Below are 23,558 nucleotides of genomic sequence, written 5' to 3'. Positions count from 1 at the left end.
CAATTAGGATCACCTTACATAATCTGAGTTTAGAACCATTTTCAAAGGAAGAGGGGCAAGATCAAGATGAGCTCTCACCTTATGACTATGTCATCACCTTTGAACCAACTCTATCCCAAGGGATTCATTCATTTTGGGGTCCAGGACTAAGAACAGAAAAAGAAATGAGGGCTGAGTTTATTTTTCTCTTTGTGCTTTTGATAATACAACGTTCTGTGTAATTTCCCCATTTTGCATCAAATAACAATTGTGGATTGATATCTATTTTTTTTTTCATCTTGGTTCTGGAATTCTAAGCAAGGACCGAAGGCAACAACTCATGAAATTTGACCTACAGGAAACCTATCATTTCATAAAAACAAAGAGAGTAAGATACATAGAGAAAAATGTTTTTCTGGACAAAAGGGAGCATTTGGAATGTGTAGTTTTGCCTTTGGTTTATGTCTGTGGTTCCCAGACATGTCTGTACTTCAGAAACCCCAGAAGTGCTTTAATAATAATAATAATAACAACAACAACATGATAAATAACAATGGCTAAGATCCAACCCAAATGTTGGTTCAATTTTGGGGTTTGTATCTGGACACAAATATTTTAAAAACCCTTAAGTGATTCTAATATGCAGCCTGATGAAAACCACTGGTCTGTGTTGCAATACCCCCACGGTAGTCTGATACTGTCTTTTGTATTTCTATAATAATTCTGTCATAGTATTCTTAGTTGCCTATGGCATTTGTGACATTGCATCCCTCAAACCTCCTTTATGCTGAAATAAGAAAATTGCTTTTTATAAAGCAGAAACTTTATTGTTGCTATATATTTTCTCTCAGAGTACGTCTTCTAGAGGTGGGAATGATCACCACTCAAGTTCGTGGGGAATGCAATGATTTCTTTGGTTTTTCTGTTTTTTTTCCGGGCTTTGTACAAAGGTCCTCAGACACCGTGAAATCTATCACTGATCTGCTAATAAATACATACAGTCTTGTTTGGAAGATGCCAACTCAGTGACCTCCGTCCAGCCAGCGACAAACCACTCTAATCCCTTACCGAGATGAGATTCTCCTAATGCGATGCTCTTCAAGATAAATCACTTCTTGTGTCACCCAGACACTGTCTGCTTCTTGGCCACCTGTGGCCTGTGGGTCTTCTGGAAGGTCCTAGCACATTTCTACTCTGTAAAAATGAAGGAGGGGATGACAGGGCCTTTCCAAGACACCCTTCTCACTCAAGGGTCAATGAACTGTGATCTAGATAAACACTTCAGTTAGTGGCCCAGTGAACATCATACCCAACAGTAAGATTGATGGTCTTCATCTCTTCTGTAATTTTAATCAATCAATTAATTATCATTCAATTAATTATTTAACTAATTTATTTATTTATTTTTACTTACTTATGTTTACCAGTTTACTGTATAACAAAGGATATGGACAGTTTTATTTGCAGCAGCTAATTATAGCCAAGCTATATGGTTATGAAGGGCCATGGACTCCTAGTCTGCACGCACGCATACAGTAATTCATTTAAAAATACAGAACTGATGTCTAAAGCCTGGTGTCAGCTTTCATAGAGATTACACACTTTTATCAGACACAATTCCTGGTCTTTAGAAGTTTCAGGGAGATAAGACAGGTACACAGAACCAGAAAATACAAAGTCATAAGTCTATGAGATTGGGACACACTAAATCCTAGCATTTGGGGGGAAGCTTTTTCACCATCAAGATATGTAGAGAATACTGAGCGAATGAAAAAGTGCCCCCCGCCCGTGCCTATTCTTGCCCATTGCAATCACTATAATCAGAGGATCACTTTAAGAGTTATTTTTCAGATAATTATAGATTCACATGCACTTGTGACAAATAATGCAGAGCGATCCCATATACTATTTATCCAGTTTCCATGAATGGTGATTTACAAAACTTGCAAAACTGTAGTACAATATCAGAACAAGATATAACCACCCACTTCTTTTCCTCACCTATGCCTCCCCCACCCCCAAACTCCAGCAGCCACTAATCTGTTTTCATTTCCATAATTCTGTCACTTTAATAAAGTTATGGAAATGGAATCATACAATATTTAACCTTTTGAGATTGACTTTTCCACGTAGCATGATTTCCTTGAGATTCATCCAAGTTGTTACATATATCAATAGTTCATTTCCTGTTATTGCTGAATAGTATTTCATGGCATTTCATGATATGGAGGGACACAGCTTGTTTAGCTTTAGTCACTCTTTTAGGTCCATTTGTGCTGTTTTCCATTTTTGACTATTTCAAATACATCTGCAATGAATGTTCATGTATAGGTTTTTGTGGGAAACTAAATTTCCATTTCTCTGGGATTAAATGCCCAAAAGCACAACTGCTGAACAGTATGGTAACTGCACAGATGATCTCTTATAAATCCATTTTGATTGGATCACTCACCTTGTTTTAAGTCCTTTCAATGACATCCTATTACTTTTAGCATCAAAGAGCAACATCAGGTTCTGCAAAGTCCTGCAGTACCTGGAGTTTGCTGTTCTGTGTCTCCTCATCTAAATACCATTTCCTATCTCCTACTCTCCCATCCAGACACATGGGCTTTGTTTTAGTTTCTTAATATGCTATGTCTTTATCCCACAACAGGTGCCCATTGAGAATAGTAGAAAAGCTTTAATATCAGTAAAATGCCAATGAAGTGGTTGGTCTACAACTGAGTTGGGCTTAATATGAGTTCTTTCTCCCCATTATCCAGCTCATCATCCTCATGCTCTTCATATTAAACCTAGTTCTCTGAAAACCTACTTCCTATTCTTTTTTTTTTTTTCTATAATAAATCTCCTAACACCCATGCTCACAAGGGGTACATCCCCCCTCACAGCTACCACTGCATCACCTCATGGGATAACATATCCTGACAATTTGACTTTCTATCAAGTAAATATGTATTGTTGACTTAACCTGAGTTAGTGGTTATTTATTTTGATGGATCAATTCGATTTCCTTGGTTTTTATATAATTTAATAATTTAATGCTATATTGACATGAACTAATTTTATTAATATGGGAATATCTGACCAATGATGGATTGTTTTTACAACAAAAATACCTGGCTACCTGGATGGTCTTTAAAATCAGAACAAATAGAATAAAGTTTAAAGTTATGAAATGAAGAGGAGATTTATTAGCTTTCAGCATGTGGTCCCTAAATATGGTCTTATTTCATATCATAAAAACTAAGCCAATGCCAAATTTATGAGGAGGCATATAAATGAACAAGTAAGTAGTAAGTGTGTAAGTCAGCTAAAAAAAACCCACAACTGTGTTCTCCGTTCTTTGTATCAGTGATCATGCTGAATATTTTCTTCTCATCTGTTTCCCAAAATATGTAGTTTAGTATTGAGCAAAATATGATCTAATAATTTTAAAAGTCTAAGTTTGCAAGCATTATCTTTCAGCTTTAAATCAACTTTTTTGTTCTTTAATTTTTAGTTTAACTCTTATCCTTCCTGATTTCTGCATTAAAAAGAGATTAGAAGAAGTAATCACAATGTTCTTTTCATTCCAAGAATTAGGTAAAGGGTCTCAGAGATATCTGTAAATGGGAAAAGTTAAACAGTGACATATTTGACTTTCATTTAAAACTGCAAAATGATATAATGGAAGAAAAAGTCACATTGAAAACATTTACAAAGGAACTTATAGTAATAATTCTTTATGTTGGTAACTGTAAATTTTAAAAGCCTCATTCTTTTTGTGAGATTCAGACTTTCAATAGAAACAAAACTCTATGGGGCACCAAGGTGGCACAGTCAGTGAAGCATCTGACTCTTGATTTCAGCTCAGGTCTTGATCTCAAGGTTGTGAGTTTAAGTCTTGCATTGGAGCCCAGCATGGAACCTATTAAAAAAAGAAAAAGGAAATAAAACTTCCTATAGCATTTAAATGGTCTTAGATAAGGAAATTTAGTTTTTATTTTGTAATGCACAAGACCTCTAAAACAAGCTCTGCAGTGACACTGATGCATCTAAAGTAAACATGATTAGTTTTAGCAAGGGACAGTGGGAAAAAAAAGAAATTTAATCTGTAAGTAATAGACAAGATGCTTCACAGAAAACCTAATTTTCTGTACATTAAGATACAGAATCATTTCACTTATGCATCTTGCTGAATTTCCAAGGCACTGACATTAGATTGCCAAATGAACAAAAATGCATGTATCCATATAGTGGGTCTGAAGGTTAGTAGTGCTAATACATACACTGCAGTAAAATTCCTCGCAACCAACAGATGCTATCAGTTCTCTGTATCTATCGGTTTTGAAATATCATTAACTTATTCTTGTTGTTTTCCATCCATTTATTCATTCCTTAATTTATGCATTCATTTAACAAATACTTATCATGTACCTAGGAGGTACTCAACACTGTGACGAGTATAGAGATTCATTAATGAGCAAAAAGCAGGTAGATTTCAAGCAAAGAGTGTGGTTGGAGAGTGACACTCAAATATAGTAATAAGTGTGTCCTTTCAGGTTGATACAAATGATACAAGTGCTCAGGAGGAAAGGAACATGGCGTTTTGTGATATGAGTTATTGCCATAAAGGGGTAGGAGGTTGGGACGGAGCATGCCAAGTAGGGGAACAGCATATGCCAAACCCAAGAAGGGAGTATGTCATACCAGGACACGAGAGAAGGCAGTTGGGGGATTACAGTGTCGAGATGGAATAGAAAGTCATGGGGTTGGGGGTGGAAATATATTCAGGGTCAGGACCAAGCATTACAAACCATTTCTACAACTTCTGCACAAAAGAGCCATTTTTCCTACTGCAAGTTAGTATCAGCTTTACACACTAGCACAGGTAGGTAAGATTGAAGTCAAGACAAACCAAAAATACAATGTAAAATTTTGGAACATAAAATACAAAATATAGTGTTGAAACACCCCATGGAATATTAAATATGGTATATTTCATCAAGTTTCCAACACCATATCCCATGATTATTTTTCACCTGATGAAAAATTGGGAGATTTGGAAGATGATATGGGATTTCTGTATCAGAAATGCTTCTGGCTGTGAGAAATAGGACTCCTGATTGACAATGGTTTAAACCATATTGACATATATTTCTGTGGCAAGAAATCTAGAAAAAAATCTGGAAATCATCAAGGATACAGAATCTTTTTATTCTTTTTCTCTGCCACACTTTGTGTCTTGGTCCCTCATGGTTATGAGATGTCTGAAGGATCTCTAGTAATTAAAAAAAAAGTCCTTATCAAGACAGAAACAATGAGGATGACGGAGTACAATTTATCTTTTCATATACACATCACTGTTATCAGGGAAGCAAAACACATTCCTAGGAAATCCAGTCGAGACTGGGCATGTTCAGGATGACATGGCCATAGACAATTCCTAGCAAATCCAAAACAGTCCTCCACTCCCATTTCATTGGCCAACATAAAATCACATTGCTACCCTACCGAGGAGTCTGTAAAAATGAGAGTTTGGCTCTTCTCAGATCTTCATGGGGATGCCAGAAGGGGAGCGAGAAGGGAGACTGCTGCTTGCATATTCAGTCAACAGTGCAAGTACATAAAGAGATGGGGTTATGAGAAGACTTACCTTGGAAACCAAGAAAGGCATAACTTATTTTGGACATAATTATCCGCGAGGCTTCTGTTTATCCAGCTGGGTTTTGTGAATATTCAGCAGTGATTTCTTGATTTTCTGTTTTTAATTTTATGATTACAGAGAGAAGACTAATGTTGGAATATATAATCATAGGTTGGATCACATGGGTGACTGCTCTAGAACTACCCCTCATGTTTTCTTCATGTTTGGATCTCATTGGCACCAATCGTACATCTTTGGTAGTCATCGGCAAGCAGAAAAAAAAAAAAAAAAAAAAAAAAGACTAGACCTTGAAAGTCTTGAAAGTTCACCATGTTTTCCTGAAAGTGAAGGCCAAGTGATGTCATGAAGCTCTACGCAAATAAAGGTTTCACAGGAGTTGAGTAGAGAAAAGTCGTAGGTGAACTGAATTAGCAGATGACCGTGGTAACATAAGCTTGCCAAACGCTTTGGAAACCATGATGTGGTAGTAGTACGTTATTCGAATTTCAAATGTTAAATTTCAGCACAACAAGATGATTCACCACGTTAAATTAACAATATTAATTTTATTGGTTTTATAGTTTGGTTCATGTTTAATCCATAAATGTGTTTCTATAACTAAGTCTTCTGAACATAAGATATTATACCTAGTTTTGTATTTATACACAAATTGTGAGTATAGTCAAAGTAGTGCAAACCAACAGCGGGTCTGTAGGGTACTATTTTTTCCTTTAAAATGTTTCTGTTCAGAGTTTAGAAACATTATATCAGAGAACCCTTCATGTTAATCACGAAGAACCCTGAAATCACCCTAGTAAGCCCCAATGTCAAGAATGACTAGTTATTTCAATTTTTGCCCTATCCTATTCTTTGTTATTCCATATTTTTAAGAAGTGATCAATACGTTCTTCCTGTGTGTTTTTAGATTTTTTTTCCTGGGGATTTCATACTCCAATCCACATAACTGCCAGATCCAAAAGCATTAAAATGCCCCTGAGTAGAGTCTACTGGAGTTCTTCATTCACTGTACAAAATGAACTGTTTACCTAGGATTTTAAAGCTGGTAGTGTTTAATTTGCTGAGGAAAAGCAGGCATATTTGTGCAGGAAAAAACACTCGTAAAGAAAACTTGATAAAGAAGCTTTGATTGAGGGACACCTGGGTGGCTCAATGGTAGAGTGTTTGCCTTCGGCTCAGGCCTTGATCTTGGGGTCTTGGGATCAAGTTCTGCATCAGGATCCCTGCATGGAGCCTGTTTCTCCCTCTGCCTGTGTCTCTGCCTCTGTGTGTCCCTCATGAATAAATAAGTAAATTTTTTAGAAAAAGAAGCTTTGATGGAAATTTAATGGATTGGTCCACACAGAACCTTTGCTTTTTGGTCACAGCACAACGCAAGCCTACTTTCATGGAACAGCACAGCCGAGAACTGTCGTTTACACGAAGAGCATCATGTTGTCTCTGAAATCTCAAGAGGTCAAGGGCCCTAAGAGTGTCATTTCATAAGCTAATAGAAACATGAGAATTAGGACTGAGGTGTCCTCAAAAGAATCTGGGTCTTTTTCCTTATGTCGTATTAGTTTTGAATATAAAACTGGCTATTCGAGGGAGGGGGTGGGGAGTGATAGTGCCAACTGGTTCACTAAGCCGTGGCTTATGCCCTTCTTACTGGGATTCTGACTGCCTTGTGAGGGAATAAGTATCCAACACTATACCCATAAATTACGACGAAAGCCATCAAGAGATCAATCTGAAGCGTACCTTTAGGGAAACTAAAACTCTAGTAAGAAATCTTTGCAAGCTTTTCAGCTATTCTTTAAAATCAAGGAAACAGTATGACCGACCACAGCTGCTTTAGGCCCTTTTACAAAAATCTCTAAGATTATTTCCGCAAAATACCATATCAGGAAATATTCACTGAGAAATGTGTCGTCTTTTATTTTAAAAAATATGACAGCATAGATTACAAATAATTATGTAAAATAAAATAACAAAGCCTCTGAGCAGTTTGAAGGCTTCATACGAAAGTCACAGTTCTCTACAATAATAAAAAAAGGAACTGGGACATAATCAGAGAATTTAATTTAGAGACTGGAAAAAAAATAATGTTTATTTTGAGTAAATCTTTTTTGAAAGTGGCCTTTTGAGTTAGCTGATGTATCTTGGCAATCATTCGCGGTGGTTGTGTTCAGGTTGGGAGGCACATTCATCCTCAGTAATCACCACAAAATGCCGAATTATGAAACACATCGATCATGACCTAGATAAAGATCACAGGAAAATGTCTGCAATTGGAAATGAGGGGATTCAGCTTTAAAACACGAGGTTTGCTAAAGGCCTCCTTACTCATGAGTGCAGCAGCGGCTGAACCACTTTCCTCTTTCTGGAACAATCTCTATGTGTACCTGCGGCCATATTTTCTTTTATCAGAAAGTGTTGCTAGGGCAACCACCTCCTTTGTACAGGCCTAGGATGGCTGCTTCTTTTTGGAAACAGGCTCTGGGCCGGTTGCCAGATTTTCAATTCTCAAGTTCAGGACTCTACTGTAGCTTACTTAACTCTGTGATTGGCCTGAGAAAATATACAGTGCAAAAGCTTCCTAATTTTTTATTCCCCAAAGGAAGCAGAGGCTATATCACGTGACTGGAATCTACAGAACTCCACTGCAAGGACAAAAACTGTATCCACAAGGAAAGCAAAGAAGATTGTTTTAAAAGAAATAATTAAAGGGGAGACAAGCATTGTTGATGGTTTTCAGAACATGGGGGATGGGAAGGGTTTTGATTTAAGTCCAGTTTACTGCTCTGATTCCAATCCCACACAGTTCACACTAATACAAGGCAGTGAGTTTTTAGTATATTTCTTACCATTTTCTGTTGAAATGCAAGATGTGCCATTATTACAGAAGGAAAAAAAAAAAACATCAATGCTTCTGAATCCAGGCTCATTTGAGCAAACTATATTCCTTAATTGTTTGAGTTTCTCCTATCCATGCTGCCTTTATTCCCAAATCTTACTTCAAGATTGAGAAGGGGCTTAACAGATGTTCTGCTCTAACTTCTGACTTTTTACTACTCATCGTCTCCTGAAACTGTTCATTCCATTTCTGAGCTCTAATTATTAGAGATTATTATTTTTTTTTTGCATATTATGTATGTAATGTGTATACTGTGATGAGGTCTGAGTGTCCTATTTATCTCTTTGTTTCTCTTCTGTGCTTTGAAGTCATGTAGAAGAAATAGAGATCTTTGTCCTTATTACAACTCTTTGATAAAACTAAAAAGAGCCATTATGCCTCTGCAAGTGTAGCAGCCATGGAAGCACACCTTTGAAGGACCTGCTGGAAGAGCTGTTCTGGTTGACAGATAGTCTCCAACGGCTGCACCTTAGCGCTCCAGTAGGAACACTGAGGAGAAGACATTTTTCCTCAAGGTTGCTCCTGCCCAATGACTGAACACAGCTGCCGTAGAACACTGAGGTCATTCCAGTCCTACAAAGGATTTGGTAAGAGCCAGCGTTTGGTTTGGGGACTTTCCATAAGTCTGGCTGAGACTTTTAGAACAGTACCAAGTTTTGAGGCTCTTCCTATACAATCCTTCCTTTCTTCTGTCCCTTCCAGGGGTCAATACTGAGCTACAATCTTAAGACTATTCTTACCTACTCCTGGTCTCTCCCTTTTTATCCTTCATAGACATTTTCCAAAAAATGTCTTGTCTATCCAATTCGATCTTGACATCGGCGTCTTGGGGAATTTAAATTGACACATCAAGTGTTTGCCTTCTCAGGATAAAAATTCTCAGTTCATTGGTCTCTTTAGTACATATGTAGTGCTCTACAGATCTTTATCTTCTAGATGCATTCCAGTTTCCCAATGTTCTTCTAAGAGAGGCATCTATGTGGAACAAACCACCCAGAACTGTCTGAACAATGCAGACTAGAGTCACACTTACTCTGAGTTTTTGTATTCTGAGCACAATATTTTTATAAATGCACTTCAGGATGACCTAAACATTTTGGGAAGCCATATCACTCTGTTGATCTGTAATGCATTTGTAGAAAATTAAATGAGGGCTTTGGATTCAGTTAAATAAAATTCAAGGGTATTTTAGCTATTTGAGCCCTTCGGGAGTTGAATTCACAGACTTTTGCACATTCACTTTCTGTAATAAAATTCCTGTACCCCTGTCCTATACAGACAATGAAAAATCTAGGCATAGGTATTTATATCTGTTCCAAGTTTCTTTATTTGATAAATTCAGGTCCTCTTGACATCTATCACATCAGCTATTCTTTGCGCTTCCCACCACCTTGGAATTCCATAAGCACAACAACAATATTTAAATCCAAGCTATCATTCAAAATGCACATCCATGACTGAGAAGAAGCCATAAGGAATCTCTCTGTATATTAAGTCAATCATTACCTTTGGACAGAGTCATTAATTCAATAACATGTTTGCCCAGTTATATTACCATTCATAGCACATTTATCCATATTTTCCATGAGGGTATTATAAGAACTTTACACATGGATTACATAAATATAGGTAAAGCTTACCTGAACACATTTTCTTCGTTATAAAAATATACGACCTAACTTGAACCCATGTAGGTGCTCAATATTTATTAATCCTTCTCTCCTTAGAGATAAAATTCATGTTTGATGCTATTCCAGAAACAAAAGGGATCAGAATATTTTGTGATATTTCTAACTAGCATTAACAGAGCTTAGCCTACTTTTAGGCATGTAAAGTGGTTTATGATACTTTACCTCATCGTGTATAATAACTAATTGTACACTTTTCCCCTCCTGCTACCCTGTTTCTTAAAAGGTGGTTCTTAAAAGATGGTTCATTAGAGAATCATGACCAAAAATTGAGAAGTAAGTGAAAATTCTAAGTGCAAAGAAAATTTCAGTAAGCATAGTTAAGGAATAGGAGATCCCAAACACTCATGTAGGTACATTTCTAAAACCTTTTGATATCTCTCATTTATCACTGTTAAAATCATTTGGAAGTTTGTTATGCCAAATTATTTAATGCTTAGCAGTATCGTGTCCTCCATTGATAATCACACAATATGTTGATTGTGGCCTTCTTGGTTCTTCCCTGCCCTTGTCTTAGTAACACAAAGCATTTGTGGTTTTATGTCTCCTCACATGAATATGGTTTTCCTAAACAAAATATTTAAAAAGAGAATTATTTTGACAGCAACGCATTTATTGCATTTATTTTAAAACTACCATGAAAGAGCTCATGCTTAAAAAAATGTAGCATTTCCATTATTCTAAGAAGTTTTCATATATATACACAAAAGGCAAATATAGATGTCTAAACCCAATATTTCCATATGTTTTCTCCATTTTTTTCTATGGCAAAAGAGCAATGTTGTTTTGTTTTGTTTTTATGGTAGAGGGAAGGTTATTCCTTTATGTCCTGTCTAGAAGGCAGCATCCGTTCTAGAAGAAAGAATTGTTTTCAACCTTTGGCTTGAGGTTGTGTGTCATAAGGTCATTTATTCCCTCTTGGAAAACATAAAGTTTGCCACATTCTGTTTTTGTGTAGTAAGCTGGAATTTTGCTTCCTATAAGTTGCTCACAGATTATAAATATATCTTAAATTGATAGGCTTTAAAGCTGTATCGTCTGTCCCTTGTTTTTCTTTCATATGATATAGCTATTTAAAATTTGAAGGCAGGAAGTACTTTCCTCCCCAGAAATGGTTTTCTAAATCCCTCATAATATTGGACGCTTTGTGAATGCTGTCAAATTGACAACATCTGCCCTGAAGTATATTGCCCCCAAATAAAAACAGCATTCCAGATGTGATCTGATAAAATCATGTGTGTGGAATTAATCTTAACATTATCATATGATTAACATATTTAATTAAAGACACTATTATTAGCACACCACTATAGGATCTATATAACTTTAACTGAATGCCAAATTTAACTTCTCTACTATCAAGAATATATAATCAAGAAATTATATAGGGTTATAGACTCACAAAATTTGAGTTAGAAAAAATGTTTGACAATGGTTAATGCAACCATGTCATTCTTTTACTTGCAACGCTTTAATGACTCCTGGTCACTTTCAAGAGGCAGGGCCCAATCTCCATGGTGTGAGTCAGGCTCCTCCACTTTTGTCTATTACTCAACTCTGGCTCTGAGTTTTTGCTTCTGTAATCTGTTATACATTTCACAACAGATTTCTTTGGAAGCTTTTCCCCCTCATATTCTCTTTGCCAAGAATACCCTCTCTAACACGGTGTCTCAGCTAAATATTACATTCTTTAAGAATTTTCATAAACCAAAAAGAAAAAAAGAATCTTCATAAACCAAACCTAAAAGCTATACCTAGTGGAAAGATGTGTTTGTTAACCGGCCTGAGCCAATTTCTGTCTTGACTATAAAACCCAAAGCCTACTGTATACCTTTCTGTTCTTGTTTTAGTTATGTATAATGATTTTTATCACTATCAAGAGCACAGCGATACAACTAGTTTTACAGCTTCATCACTTCTTTCCTCAATCCCATCCTTGTAAACTCTTCAGATTTGTGTCAGATTGACTTTTGCATGTCTCTTCTGGCCATATGGCTGTGTTACAAGAGCAGATATTTGAGGGATGCCTGGGTGGCTCAGTGGTTGAGCATCTGACTTTGGCTTAGGGCGTGATCCTGTGTCTCTCATGAAAAAATTTGTAAAACATTAAAAAGAAAGAAAAGAGCAGATATTTGATAAAATATTTGTTGACTCAACTTTTTTCTCTCCTATCTGAAAGGTAATCCTATGTAGAAGAAGCACAACTATATTTGAAAGATATAATTTGGATTCTAGTCTTTTTCACTAAATATCTTGGGTACTGCATAAATCTTATGAGCCTCAGGTAGTCATATATGCAAAACAGAGGTAAAGAATAATTCACCTACTTGAACACAGAAAATCAGACCCAAACTTTACCTGCCAGCCACAGAAATGAAAATGAAACAGACTTCGAGAATAGTCTGAGACTATCTCCAAGAGATGTACATTAGTTTATGGAGGAATTGCATTCTAGGACCTGAATCTTCCACGGTGGAGCTGTGCCACTGTAGGAAATACAGCCTGCCTTTATATGTAACTCCACTGCCAGACACTGGGGGAGAAAAAAAGCCTTCACAACAAACAATCCCATCAATCTCGCCCATTTTAGTGAGATGCCTAACAAACTGCTCTCCACTGCTGTGGACACATCGATCTTTCCCTTTACTTTACCCCAGTTCTAGAACTGGCATTAAAATTGGCAAACTGGGGATTCCTGGGTGGCTCAGTGATTTAGCGCCTGCCTTCGGCCCAGGGTGTGATCCTGGAGTCCCACATCAGGCTCCTTGAATGGAGCCTGCTTCTCCCTCTGCCTGTCTCTGCCTCTCTTTCTCTCTCTCTCTCTCTCTCTGTTTGCCTCTCATGAATAAATAAATAAAACCTTTAAAAAAATAAAAATAAAATAAAATTGGCAAACTGCATGGATGAGATATGAGAGTTTATCATGGCTCAGAAAGGAATCACTGGAAGAAGGAGCACATATAGAAAAGTCAAATTCTTTGGGAAAGGAACCCAACTTCACATTTTGGCTCCCCGATGACATGTTAATCTAAACACATTTCTTCCCTCCTAAATGCTATTTTAATCACCAACCAAAGGCTACAAGTAGAAAAGTGAAGAGACGGACATGTACCATCACTGGGCAGGAAAGTGAAGAACCTCCCGATGATACCAAGTGGCTACCACCCATCACCAGCCTCAAGGAAAACAAAGTTACCCTGAAGATTCAGTGTAGTGTGTTTTTCATTCATGGAGCCCAAAACTGAGGGGTGAAAGAAGAGGTGACAGGAGATCACGGGGGAGATTGCGGAGTAACTTCAGGAATTGCCCCATTCCCAGACACCCTGATGCAGCATTTACACCAGGCCTGCATCGGCTTGGGCTGACCCCTACGGGACGTGGACATTCTGCCAAAGCAGACTTTGGTTACTTGGTGTTCGAAGAGAAGGAGAAGATGAATAGTTCTCCAGCTCACTTCCAGCCAGACACACACACAGGGTGAAATGACTCGGCACAGCAATAAAATCCCCAGAAGCTTTCATTTCTACAGTAAATCCTTCCTTACACTCTTACCGCTGGAAACTAGCATTCAGGCCAGAAACAAACGCCCCTAATAGCCTATCATCAGAAGATGGAAGCTTCTTTGGTTTAGAAAGTAGCCACCAGGAGAAAACTGAAGAATTTTGACAACTCTGCCAAAGCCGGGAAGAGAAAATCGACTTCTCAAGGCCTTAGTGTCTGGTTCTCTCATAGTAACGATCATTAATAATAATAAGAATGATAAGAGTAATAATAATGAATTTTAAAGAAAAACGGCAGAGACAATACCAAAGTGTTGATATCACTAAAACATACGCCTATAGCAATGCATATTGACCCTGTAGTAGAGAGAAGGTAAGCATATTTACCTGGTGATGCAGCTGCAAGGACATGGTCAGTACTTTACGGAGCTGCTATACATGGACCCTCATCATCAATTCTAAGAATTGGCACTATTGTCAGATACTGTGATATTGGAGGACATCGAATATCCTGAAAAGAAGCTCCAACAAAGATAATAATTGCACTTCTGTAACGGAACAAGGCCAATACAGGAAAGTAGAAAGAATGTTAGCATTCTCGGTGGAAACTAAAACTATATTGCATCCATAAATCAAGAGCGAGATATATAACAAATCAAAAAGAATCAAGGAGTTTTTTAAATGTAACTGCTGACATTTTAAAACTTTTAATCTTATCCATGAAATACATGGTGGATGCATATTTTTTTCTTTCTTCTCCAGTACAGAATGAGCCTCTCATTCTATTTAAAAATAATAATAATAATAATAATCTACCCAACCAAATGCGCTCTGTAGCCAATCTCTGCCCAAGGAAAGTTGGATGACAGCAACAATAGAAATAGATAGAAAGTAATATTTTGAACAAATAGGTAAAAGCAAATTGTTTTTTAAAAATGCAAATAAAATTAAAATTTTCTTGCATACATTCCAAAGAAAAAGAAATGAGGAGAGGGAAAATAACCATAGGGACAAAGCAGGAAAAATGCTATATGGGAATAAATAAAGTATAATATTATATCAATAAATTTGTAAAAACAAATATTTTGTTGGAAAATACAAATGACCAACTTCACAAAACAAATGATTTAGAAAGTCTGAATAAATAAAAAACAGGGACATCATGAATCCATAAGACTTTACAAGTAGGTTTTAACAAAGGATGAAGTTTTTTGTTGTTTCATAGCATTGAAAAACACAAGATTTTTCTAATATTTTTTATAAAGTTGTTAAACTCTACAATAAACAAAGATGGGATAAAGACTAAGATAGATCAATCTCACGTACATACAGATGATTTATTAATATCCTAAACTTATTCACTCATAAATTCCAACAGAAGTAGAAAAATATTGTATCAAGAATAAAGTTGTTCATTTATTCAAGAATGTAAGAATGGTTCAATATTGAAATATATAGTGATGTAACTCATTGCATTACTCATTAGGAGAAAATGCTAAAATAAGTCGTTTAATAAAATTAAGCATTCATTACTAATCAATACCTCACACTTATCATTTCTATCATAATTAATGTTCTGTAAGCCCTTGTTGATATAGTTTGTTAAAAAAAGTAAATTAGATGTATAAATATTGAAATGAAGAATAAATGTTATGTGAAAACTATCTACCTGGAGAGCCAAAAAATGTTAAGTGGAAAATATTAGAATAACAAAATTTTACAAGGTGGCCAGATTTTTAAAAAATATTTTATTTTATTTATTTGAGAGAGAGTATGCACCTGCATGTGAGTGGGGGCAGGGGCAGAGAAAGGGGGAGAGAGAAAATCTCAAGCAGACTCTGTGCTCAATCTCACAACCCTGAGATCTTGACTTGGCCTAAAATCAGGAGTCAGCGGGTTAACTCAGCCACTCAGGTGCCACCAGGGTTGCCAGAATTTAAAAAATATATATAAAAAAATCAATTAGTGTTATTACTTAAGTAATAATTATCAATTATATCATATTAAAAGTATTTTAAGATTCTATATAATACCTAAGGTTAGACTTAACATGAAATACTTAGTCAAATGTTCAAAAAAAAAAAGATAAAATAAAATACTAAAGAAGGTTGAATAAACAAAAGGATAGATTTTGTACAATGCAAGGACTTAATATTATAAAAATTGACTTTGCCAAATATTTGTGTATATTCAATATAGAGTCAATCAAAGTTGTTGTTGTGTTTTCTGGAAATATATTTATCTTTTTTGTTCCAAAGCTCATCTCCAATAATAAATGATAGGCATAAGCAATAAAACACTGATACTAAGAAGTCATTTGAAAACTCACATCAAACCATCGTGTGTCCCTCCTGAAACACTCCCATGGCCAGTTATTGTTTAAATCCAAATGCTTTCCCCTGATACACAAGACCATGTTTACCCGTCCATTCCCTATATTTTCATTCTGGTGCCATGCACTCACAGAGTACCTGTGACACGAGCTCTGTTGGAGGCAGAATAATGAGCCCCCAAGCATGTTCATGTCCTCATCTCTGGAATATGTTTGATTATAAGACAAAGGGGAATTCAGATTGCAGTTGGAATTTAGGTTGCTAATCAGCTGACCTCTTCCAAAATCATCCTTTCTAAATCAGCCTTGTGACACTCCATCTTATCTCCTTTCTAGAACTTGCCTGATTTGTAATTACATTTCATCTTTGCTTGTTACAATCTCTCTTCTTCACTAAATTCCAAGCAAGGACCTTACTGTCTTGCTTCATGTTACGTTCCCAGGTCTTCTTGCTGTGCTCAGGACATGTACAGAACCATGTAAATAAAGGAGTATACTACGAAGACACAATAATAAAATCATATGATAAAGGCACACAAAAATATATAGAAATCAACAGACAAGAGCTCAGAGACAGGAGCACAGACTTATGAAATTCCAGGAAACAATAGTGATTTTATCTTAAATAGTGAGTAAAAAAGTGGACTAGATAATACATTGTAGGCAGTAATCAGAGTATTTTTTAAAGTATTACTCAATCTCTTGCTATGCTCTGTATATAAGTAAGACTTAAGTGTAAAAAACAAGAAAATACTTTTATAACTTTAGAATAAAAAAGACCTTTTTGATGATGACATGAAACCCAGAAGCCATATTCAGAGAAAAGATTGATGCATTTGAGAACATAAATATTTCAATATTCTAACAGCAAATGCCCCCCCCAAACCAAACTGAAAAATACCATAAAGAATATTGAAACACAGAGAAAGAAATTTTTGCAATGCAGTTTACAGACAGTAAGTTACAATACAGAATATTAAAAATGGCTATGGATGAATACAAAAATATATTAATAGTTCTAGTTTTAAACATAGAAAGGAACAGAAACACTGTATAGACTTCCTAATAAACAGAAAAAGACAAGCAAAAATAATTCACAGAATTGGCCAATAAACAAATAATAAGATGCTGACCCTTAATAGTAGTCAAGTAAGTGCACATAAGAACAAGGAGAAAAAAAAAAAAAGAACAAGGAGATATTTTTCATGCATTAGGCTGACAAATACCAAATATTTTGTACATAGTTGAATATGGGAAGGACCAGGCACTCACAACTATTCAAAGAGGATCAATTGATTCAACATATTTCACGCCTATCATGCCTTTCAAAAAAAGGAAAAAATTTTTTTTTGCCATACCAACACTTTAATTTTCTTTGTGTTGTTTGTTTTTTAAATTCATCATCATCATCATCATCATCATCATCATCATCATCATCATCATCATTATTATTAATGATCATTACTATGAGACACTAAGGCCAGACACTAAAGCCTTGAGAAGTCGATTTTCTCTTCCCGGCTTTGGCAGAGTTGTCAAAATTCTTCAGTTTTCTCCTGGTGGCTACTTTCTAAACCAAAGAAGCTTCCATCTTCTGATGATAGGCTATTAGGGGCGTTTGTTTCTGGCCTGAATGCTAGTTTCCAGCGGTAAGAGTGTAAGGAAGGATTTACTGTAGAAATGAAAGCTTCTGGGGATTTTATTGCTGTGCCGAGTCATTTCACCCTGTGTGTGTGTCTGGCTGGAAGTGAGCTGGAGAACTATTCGTCTTCTCCTTCTCTTCGAACACCAAGTAACCAAAGTCTGCTTTGGCAGAATGTCCATGTCCCGTAGGGGTCAGCCCAAGCCGATGCAGGCCTGGTGTAAATGCTGCATCAGGGTGTCTGGGAATGGGGCAATTCCTGAAGTTACTCCGCAATCTGCCCCATGATCTCCTGTCACCTCTTCTTTCACCCCTCAGTTTTGGGCTCCATGAATGAAAAACACACTACACTGAATCTTCAGGGTAACTTTGTTTTCCTTGAGGCTGGTGATGGGTGGTAGCCACTTGGTATCATCGGGAGGTTCTTCACTTTCCTGCCCAGTGATGGTACATGTCCGTCTCTTCACTTTTCTACTTGTAGCCTTTGGTTGGTGATTAAAATAGCATTTAGGCGGGAAGAAATGTGTTTAGATCAACATGTCATCGGGGAGCCAAAATGTGAAGTTGGGTTCCTTTCCCAAAGAATTTGACTTTTCTATATGTGCTCCTTCTTCCAGTGATTCCTTTCTGAGCCATGATAAACTCTCATATCTCATCCATGCAGTTTGCCAATTTTATTTTATTTTTATTTTTTTAAAGGTTTTATTTATTTATTCATGAGAGGCAAACAGAGAGAGAGAGAGAGAGAAAGAGAGGCAGAGACAGGCAGAGGGAGAAGCAGGCTCCATTCAAGGAGCCTGATGTGGGACTCCAGGATCACACCCTGGGCCGAAGGCAGGCGCTAAATCACTGAGCCACCCAGGAATCCCCAGTTTGCCAATTTTAATGCCAGTTCTAGAATTGGGGTAAAGTAAAGGGAAAGATCGATGGGTCTCCAGCAGTGGAAAGCGGTTTGTTAGGCATCTCACTAAAATGGGTGAGATTGATGGGACTGTTTGTTGTGAAGGCTTTTTTTCTCCCCCGTGTCTGGCAGTGGAGTTACATATAAAGGCAGGCTGTATTTCCTACAGTGGCACAGCTCCACCGTGGAAGATTCAGGACCTAGAATGCGATTCCTCCAAAAACTAATGTAGATCTCTTGGAGATAGTCTTGGACTATTCTCGAAGTCTGTTTCATTTTCATTTCTGTGGCTGGCAAGTGAAGTTTGGGTCTGATTTTCTATGTTCAATTAGAAGAAGTATTATTTTCCTCTGTTTTGCATATATGACTACCTGAGGCTCATAAGATTTATGCAGTACCCAAGATATTTAGTGAAAAAGACTAGAATCCAAATTATATCTTTCAAATATAGTTGTGCTTCTTCTACATAGGATTACGTTTCAGATAGGAGGGAAAAAAGTCGAGTCAACAGATATTTGATCAAGTATCTACTTTTTTAAATGATTTTATTTCTTTATTCATGAGAGATACACAGAGAAAGGCAGAGACACAGGCAGAGGGAGAAGCAGGGTCCTTGTGGGGAACCTGATGTGGGACTTGATCTTAGGATCCCAGAGTTAGGCCCTGAGCCAAAGGAAGATGCTCAACCACTGAGCCACCCAGGCGTCCCTCAAATATCTGCTCTTGTAACACAGCCATATGGCCAGAAGAGACATGCAAAAGTCACTATGTCATGAATATGAAGAGTTTACAAGGATGGGGTTGAGGAATGAAGTGATGAAGCTGTAAAACTAGTTGTATCGCTGTGCTCTTGTAGTGATAAAAATCATTATAAATATTCAAATCATTATAAATATCCAATAACAGAAAGGTATGCGATAAACTTAGAGTTCTATAGTCAAGATAGTATCTTTATGATGCTAGAGGAGTTGGTTTAGGCAGGTTAACCTAGAAACATTTCCTGGAGCATCTGCAATATTTGATCTTTCTAGAAACCATTGCATATCTTATGTCATTGCGGATGCTTCCTGGGTCCTGATGATTCCTTGGCTCCAGTTCATGATCATGGCATTTGGCGTCTACCCCACTTGGCTCTGAATTTCCTTGACCTCTGGCTGCCCCCACCTACCCCTGTGACCTGGGTGTTTACCAGAATCTGAACCTGCTGCCTTTCAGTACTGACTCTGCAAATTCCTGATCTAAATTCTGCTTAGCCCGGCAGTAGGTACCAGTGGGGACATATGTAGGTAAAACAAATGGAGAGTTACATAACTGCCCAAACCACTCTTGCCAAATTCCAATCAGGCAGAAATGTCCATTTTGATGTGGGTTAGGTATATAGATACGATTTTTTTTTTTTTAAACCAGAGTTCTTACTTTGGTACTTTTGGGGTTTGATATTCCATATGATGAAAGGTCCCCAGTTTTGCTTTTTTGAGCATGTGGTTATTGCCAATGCACCGAGTAGAGACAATTAAAATGTAATGTATAAGCCAAAAACTTGTTGTATAAAAAATAACTAAAAAAAGAGGGGGATCTCAAATGGTATCATTCTGGACATAAGGCAATCTGTAACAGTGAAGTAGTTTTAAAATTTAAAAATTTCCCTGTAGAACTGGAATAGTTCAGAAGCACAGACTCAAAATCCCAATGGACCCATGTAGCTCCATGCTATTAAAGTCTCTGGATTAGGATAAGATCTGCATCTTCTCTCTCCCTTACTCTTTCTCCCTTTCTTCCTCTTTCTTTCCCTCTCTTTCTGTCTATATGTGTTTGTCTGTCTCTCTTTAAAACTGAATATATCTACTCTAGATGGTAGTTAGGAGAATGTGGATTTCCAACATAGACTGATTATAATCAATATGTCTTCAGAGAAGTGTCCTATGCAAAACAAGTTTGTTAAAAATGAGAGAATTTTGTCTGCTTGTTTCTAAAATATCCTGAGAAATATTGTAGAGGAAAATATTCTATCTCTCAAATGACGACTGTCCTTCCCCAAGTATCGTTCTGCCATCAGAAACAAAATAAAAAGAGGTCAAGAAGAGTTTTGAATGTACCAGTTGCTTTTTATTTCCACCTGCACCTTTTTAAAAATATATTTTAAGCATTCTAAAAGGTGTATAGCAAGACTTAATTATGGTTTTAATTTGCATTTCCCTAATTAATGATGTTGAACATCTTTTCATGTTCTTATTTGCCATCTGTATCTTTTCTCTGATGAGTATTTATTCAAATCTTTTTGCCTAAGTTTTATTGGGCTGTCTTCTTATTATTGAGTCTTGAGAAGTTTTGTATATAATTTGGATACACATTATTTATCAGATATGTGTTTTGCAAATATTTTCTCCCAGTGTGTGACTGGTCTTTTCATTTTCTAAACAATGTCTTTCAAAGAGTGAAAGTTTTTATTTTGACTGGCTTCAATTTATATGTTTTCTAAAAGGTTAGTGCTTCTCTTCTCCTATCTAAAAGGAATCTTTCCTTAACTTGAAGCTATAAAGACTCCTCCCCCCCCACATTCTCTTTTAGAGGTTTTATAGTTTTAGAATTAGGTTTATGAAATATTTCAATCACTTCAGAAAACAATCTTGCAGTTTCTGATAAAGTAAACATTATCTTTACCATATGATCTAGCAATTGTACTCTTAGGTGTTTACTCAAAAGAAATGAAAACATCTGTCTGTAAAAAGCCCTATAGATGAATGTTTACAGCAGATTTTTTCATAATTGTGAAAAATTGGAATAACCCAAATGTCTATCAAGTGGTAAATGGATAATTTGATGCATACAGCAACAGGATGCAGAATACTAAGCACCATGCTAAGGGGAAAAGGCACAAAAGCTACATGGTTTATTATTTCATTTATATGACATTTTAGAAAAGACCAAAACTGTAAGGACAGAGTCCTACTATCAATTACCAGGGGCCAAGCCTGGGGGAGGTATTAATTAAAAAGCAATGTAAAAGAAACTTTTGGAGAAATACAAATGGTCTATGTCTCAATTTTGTCAGAGACTACGTATGTTCTTCAAAACACTTTGAATTGCACATTTGAAAAAAGGTGAATTTCACTAAATGTAAGTCATACCTGGAAATATCTGAGTAAAATTTTTTTCAGCATTCAACTTTTGCACAACTCTTTTGAAAGAAAAAAAAATGAGCCTTTTTATAAATCCCCTTTACCAATTTTTCACTCTGAAAAACTAATTTTTCCCAGAGGGTGACGGAACCCAACTATCAATTCCTGGGTCTCATGAAGGTACTAATGAGTTATCACAGAAGTTCTCTCTATTCTTATTGACAACAGAATCTCTCAATGTCTTGAGTTAGAAAAATCAGATACATGTTAGCCAGTGCTCTTCACATAGGACTAATAAGTTATCTGCCTTATTATTACTGCCTTTGCAGTCTTTGAATTAAATTTAGTCATTTATTTTTTCTTTCTTCTCACTATTCTAGCTTAGGCTTTCATACAATTCATCTTGGACCAGTGCATTTGGCTTTCAACTGCTCTTCCTACTCTCAGGCTCTAACTCTTCCAATTCATATTGACTAGGACCCAATAAATCTTAAAATGAGGACTTTATCAAGTTGCCCAACACATCATGATTACTCCTTCCATTTGCTTTTAAATCTTTTGGGAGATATGGCTCACTTTGTATCATGTTTCCAAACAAAAGTTTCTCCAAAAAAATAAGCAGCTAAAGCATTTTGTTTAGTTTAGTAATTATAATGTATACCTGAGTAGAAGATAAGAATTCTCCCAAATTATTTTCTCAGGCAAAAGGTATAAAGTCTTCCATATATTGATGTATTTGCCCAATGATTTTATTTTAAGTAAGAAAATATATTTGGGAGAAACCACTCAGCATTTAATGATGCCCATCGAGGTCTTCCTGTGGAGTTAAATATGGATGCTAAGAAATTTAACATGGATCTAGTCAGGGGTACAGTATCACAATTGCAACAGTGTACATTGTAAACAAGGCTTTACAAATGATTAACTGCCTTTATGAATTAAATTTCTAACGGTGTACTTGACTATTCTATCTTATTCTATAAGTCGACCAAGATCCACCTTCCACTAGTTGGAGATTTTCTATCTATCTATCTATCTATCTATCTATCTATCTATCTATCTATCATCTATCTATCATCTATCATCTAATCAACAAAATCTGTTGAACATAGCACCTACATATTGTCCATCTGTATCATCATGACTATCAAGGGAAATGTGATCAATTTACCCTCTCTATGTACATTTAGTTTCTTCAACTTCTAAAAGAAATTGGTAGCTCCATTTCCTACAGGGATCAGCAGTAATTGGCCATAAAGTTGGTTTATGGGGCTCTCAGCCCCTGTAAGATTTGAAGAACATCCATGCTTGCATGATCTCCACTCCTCATCAATCTTTTGGAATACTTTCATAGAAAAATTGAAGCTTTATGGAAAATTGATGTCTTAGGAATCCGTTAGTACTTTGCGTTTCCTCAGTCTTGTCTAAATATCTATTAGAATTTGCCTTTCTTCTATAGCCGTTTTTACAATGTGACATAAAATGTGTTGTATGCACTGGGTGAAGTCAGCTGAGATTTAGGAGTCATCAGCACTGGGGCATCATCTAGCATCATTCTTCCCTGGCTTCTACTAGTCCTTCAACAAATGGAAGCAACAGGATTTGAAGTCGTGTGCATTCCTTTCGGGCTTGAACACTATTTGATCACAGGTAGCACACTGCCACAACACATACTTCAATAGACATGATGTCCTCAAGATGTGCCATTGTCTCTTTTCTTTTAGAAAATCAATATTTTACTATATACAGCTGGCCAAAGAGATGCGTGTCCTAGTGAGTGTTTATTGTGGCTTAGAATAGAAAAGATCATGCCAAAACTTTATTTTTTTTCTTCTCTCATGTAGAAGAGCTTGTAAG

Source organism: Canis lupus, chromosome 4 (assembly GCF_011100685.1).
Source record: "Canis lupus familiaris isolate Mischka breed German Shepherd chromosome 4, alternate assembly UU_Cfam_GSD_1.0, whole genome shotgun sequence".
NCBI lineage: Eukaryota > Metazoa > Chordata > Mammalia > Carnivora > Canidae > Canis > Canis lupus.
Note: the sequence above shows the minus strand (reverse complement) of the source record.